This window comes from Acomys russatus, unplaced genomic scaffold, assembly GCF_903995435.1.
Source record: "Acomys russatus unplaced genomic scaffold, mAcoRus1.1, whole genome shotgun sequence".
NCBI classification, from domain to species: Eukaryota; Metazoa; Chordata; class Mammalia; order Rodentia; family Muridae; genus Acomys; species Acomys russatus.
The window spans coordinates 5,473-10,944 of NW_026131929.1; positions in this window are offsets into that span (position 1 = coordinate 5,473).

A 5,472-nucleotide genomic window follows, 5' to 3' on the forward strand; every position below is an offset into this window, starting at 1 on the left:
GGCATGTGGCATAATTGCTACTTCTATCAACTACAGCAAGTTGAGACATCTCTCATTGGTTGAAAATCCCTTGAAGGAAAAAGGAGTGATGTTTCTGTGTGAAATCCTTAAGCGTCCGACCTGTGTCCTGGAGACACTGATGTGAGTTGGTCTGGGGGAGCATACACCAGAAAAATTGCAGAAACATGCACATAGGTCCCAACATTATAAAGGTGGTCAAATGCCCACTGAGGAATGCAGGAGATCATGAGATGTGTCATTAGACTCAGTCACTTTCCATGCCTCAGCTGCCATATCACTAAGTAGAACCATCTCTCCAGTCCTAGAGTGAAATGTACAAAAGAATAGCAGAAAAAAAATGCACTATAAAAAAGTTGAAGGATGTTTCAGAAGAGGCAGGACAAATGATATTAGAAGACAAAATTATTTGCTTATTTAATTACTAGTTGATATTAAATGGTAGATTGGATTAAGTTACACTTGGTGACTAGTAGTTATAAGGAGCTACATTGATCATGAGTTTTATATTTAAAATACTAGTCTTAACTCTGACATGAACTCTGGTTCCCTGTATTTGACAACCTCTCCTTGGTTGTGGAGGCCTGGTGACACTCAAAGAAAGAATAAGAGAATAAGCAGGCTACCAAGATGGGACTTGATAGCCTGTGACCATAAATTGGGGGAGCAGGTCCCCCTCAGTCATAGACCTGGGGGAGGAGAATAGGGTGGAAGTGGGAGGGAGGGAGGAGCAGGAGGATACAAGTGATGGGATAACAATTGAGTTGTAATCTGAATAAATTAATTCAATAAAAAATGAAAAAAAAATAAATTAAATACTAGTCTTTAAGCCATACAAGTAACAGGAATAGAAAAAAATAGTTAAGATAGAATAACAGGATTGGGCTGGAATAATTGCCAAGTTAGTAAAAACAAAACAAAACAAAACAAAAAACAAAAAAACAAAAAACACTTGCCACTCAAGCATGATGGCCTTAGTTTGATCCCCAGAACCCACATGAAAGAGCCAGCTGTAGTGCCACACTGAAGTGGAGCCAGCAGGATCCCTGTGGCTGACTGGACAACCATCCACGTCTAATAAACAAGTTCTGAGCTAGCGAGAACCCCCTAGCTCAACGGTATGGCTGTTATTTCAGAATATGACGTCTGAGGTTGTCCTCTGACCTCCAAATGTACCTGCACCTGCACAGAGACAAACAGATATAAATACACACATACATACACCTACTCACATAGACAATAAAAGAAATATTTTTTTAAAAAATCCAATGGAATATATTCCACTAGGGCAGGATTCTACAGGATGTTGAGTTTATGATATGGCTGGAAATATTAGTTGATTGTTTTGCAAATCAATCACGTAAGTCAACAGTCAATTTTGGAAACCTCTCTGTTGATCCATAATGCCAATTTTTCAAAACTTTGAAATTATTTCCTGTGTGTGTGTGTGTGTGTGTGTGTGTGTGTGTGTGTGTGTGTACATGTGTACATATGGAGCATGCAAGGTGAGTTGTTTATTTTCTTCCATCACATGGGATTGAACCCAGCTCTTCAGATTTGGTGGCAAGGAACTTTAGCCATGTCACCAGCCCATTTCAAGTTTTTTTCTTTATAATACAAAGTAGAAACTCAGTAGAGGAAGAACATGAACATCTTTGTAGAGACACGGAATGCTGGGAAAGTAAGGGAGCTGCTGATATGTGATTTTCTTGCAGGCTGTCTTACTGCTGTCTCACCTTCATTGCCTGTTGCCATCTCTACGATGGCATTTTGTGGAGCCAACACCTCTCTCTGCTTGATCTGGGGTCAAATTTCCTAGAAGACACTGGAGCAAATATTCTGTGTGAAGCTTTGAAGGCCCCAATGTGCCTCCTCCAGGAACTATGGTAGGGCTGTGTTCTCATTCACTGATGGGAATGCTGTTTCATATAGTGGCACTCAGAAAGAAGTAGGAGGGGAGGTGCGTCTGAACATTAGCATCACTTGAGAGTCAGTGACGAAGCCATGGTAGCCATCTTAAGACATGGAAAGCTGAGTGATTGGTTCATGAGAGTGGGTTCCCATGAGTGAGATTACTGCCCTGAGAAAAGAGGCCCCAGAGACTGCTTTATCCATTCCATCACACGAAGACACAGTTAGACTCCGTCAGGGCTGGAAACATGGCTCACTGGCTGAGAGTGCTTGTTACTGACTCATGAGGACCAGGACCTAGATTCCAGCACCCAGATCCAGCAGCTCATAATCACCTGTAACTCCAGTGCCAAGGGATCCAATGTCCTCTTCTGGCCTCTGTGAACATCCCCCAAGATGTACATATACACCCACACAGGCATATACACACAGACACAGATAAAAAAGAAGGTATAGCTATGAGCCAGGAAACAAGGCTTTCTACACATATCCTATCAACGTATAAACATCGATCTTGGATTTCTAGTGTTTGGAACGGTGTGTCACATATATCTGCTGTGTATGAGCCATCCAATCTAATGTTTTTTTAAAGCAGAACAAAAAGTGAAGACACCAGAGTGGTGTCTCCTTGAGAAAGCAAGGCTGTGATTTTTCCAGCTGGTTCTCCTGGGATGCTTACTGCCTTGCTGACTCAGTCTTGAGCAAAGAAGTTGTCAGAAGAGGCTGCGTGTCGTTTGCTGCTCTTGAGCTGGAACTGAGTGGGATCCAGGGTTCCGTCAGCATCAGTGGGGACTTGAGCAGGTGATCTTTTTTAAACCGCTCTTGATGTATAAAAAGGTTAAACACAATTCTCATCTGAGAGAATTGAGGTGATGCGCCTGTATGCATAGGAGGCACAGAGGTACTGTGTCTGTGTGCAAACATCGCAGTTTTTAAATCTTCACAATGTTGGCATTTTGATTGTGGCTCTCCTGTGATTTGCAGAAGCCAGTAGCATCCCTTTTCTTAGTGTAGCAAACTGAAATGTCTTTAGATGCTATATGCATCCCCTGGAGGATCAAATTCATTCCTGCTTAACAACAATTATACTTGCATAAATCCATATGTCTGTTTATGTGTATATTTACATATCTGCCTATCTATATCTACCTACCTATTATCTGTCATTTATGAATTTAACATCTCTCCCTTTTCTATCATTTATAAATGTAGTTTTTACTTTCATACTAATTAATTATCTCTTCCTTTAATCACCTGCATATCATCAGCTGTTATCCACCAATATACCATCTACTGTTATATGTTCATTAACCACCTAACAAAGACCTAATGTCTGTATTTAACAACAGTGCATCATCTATGTATTCTCTATTCTTCACCTTATATGTATTCTATTTCTTCCCTCCCTCAATTCCTCTCTTAATCATTACTGAAAGTGTCATAGGAGGGCTGGAGAGATGGTTCAGCAGATAAGAGCACCATCTGCTCTTCCAGAGGTCCTGAGTTCAATTCCAAGCAACCACATGGTGGCTCACAACCATCTATCGTGATATCTGGTGCCCTCTTCTGGTGTGCAAGTGTACATGCAGGCAGAGCACTGTATATGTAATAAATAAATCTTTTAAAAAAGTGTCATAGGAAACTATGAGCTTGAGGTTCAGGGAGGGGTTGAGTACATGCTATTACATTAAATACTGAAAGAAGTTCATGACATGGTGACATTTACCAAGATATCTGACCTGAGCAATAAGGGAGCCCCACTGATTTTTCAGGGCATATGTATTTTAACCAGGAGAAATAAGAGCAGGAACACCAGAAGAGATCAAAGCGGTGAGGCAACAAGGAACAGAGTAACCCAGATGGAGAAGCAGCAGCAGCATTTCAGAAGTGCTTGGGTATTGGGTTGATACAAATAAATAGAAATAAGCCAAGCTATTAAGGTAGAATCTCATGGAGTAAGGATGTAGTTCAGTTGGTAGAATGCTTACTTAACACAGAGCCCTGAGTTTGATTCTCCAGCACAGCCTTTAAAAAAAGCTGTGGTAGCTACTCACCTATAATCTCAACACAGGGAGATAGAGCTACGAGGGTCAGAAGTTCAAGGCCATCCTCAGCCATGAAATGAGTCTGAAGCCAGACTGGGTTACTTGAGACCCTGTCTCAAAAAAGGCAAGGTGCTCGAGGAATGTGTGTGAGAGGGGAAGACTCAGTCTCCTCCAGGGAAAAACGCTCACCTAGGTTTTCTAATCCTGTGGACACACGTATATACGAGCAAAGCTAAATAGACTTCATAAGTTACATATACAGGTGAACATGTGTGCATGCATGGCACACAAATGTACCATATGTGTATACATGTAGCAGTAATAGAAAGATTATGAATTTGAAAGGGGAACTGGGAGAAATCGGAAGGAGAAGCGGAGCGATGAGGATGGCTGTAGATGCAGCGCTCTGACTGAAGTTCTAAAAAATAAAATTAACAGTTAACAAATCAAAACAGAAGGAGTAGCGAGTGAGCATGTCAGCATGTATGTCTTCCCAGGTTGTCTGGCTGCTATTTCACTTCAGAATGCTGTGAGGGGATCTCTGCTATCCTCACCTGCAATAAAAATCTAAAGACCCTGAAACTGGGTAACAATAACATCCAAGACACTGGTGTCAAACAGCTCTGTGAAGCTCTGAGGCATCCGAATTGTAAATTGCAGTGTCTTGGGTGAGTCTCTACTAACTGTCAAGGTAGGAAAGGGGTCTCAACTAGATATGGACAAGCTAGAGGGATAATAGGCTTAAGAAGAATTCCACCTAGCATGGACGCATAAGTTTTGACGGAAATGCTATTGCACAAGTCTTATGCAGGCAACGGCTGCTGCATTGGTGCAATGCTCCTATCATGTCTTCCCCCACCACAACCTCTGCTTCTTCTAGTCTTTCTGCCCTCTCTTCTGTGGTGTTCTCCCAAGCCTTAGAGGGAGGGGATGATATAAATGCCTCGTGTAAGGCTGATTACTCTGTTGTGAGTCTCTGAACATGGACCGTTACCAGCTGTGAGTCTCCATATTAACCAGTCCAGTGACAAAAGAGCTTCTTTAATAAGGATTGACAGCTGAACTAATAGGAATAATGCAGGACATATAGAACAATGGTTCTAACTTATGAGTTTAAAACCCCTTTGGATTTGAAACCAGGATTTGCTCAGTATGGGTACTGTGGACATTTGGGGCTGGTTAGCTCTTTGCTCAGAAACCAGAAACTGGCATCAAACAACAGTCTTTTTATGGGCATTTTCTCTGTCACAGGTTAGACATGTGTGAGTTAACTACCAATTGTTGTGAAGACCTAGCCTCAGCTCTTACTACCTGCAAAACATTGACTAACCTATATCTAGACTGGATAGCCTTGGACCACAATGGGCTGGGGGTGCTGTGTGAGGCTTTGACTTCCAAACACTGTAGCCTGAAGATTCTTGGGTGAGTACACACTGTCTCCCATGGCTTCAAAGAGTTCTTCTGTGTTATTTTGCTGAAGTTCAGCCACAATGATAAT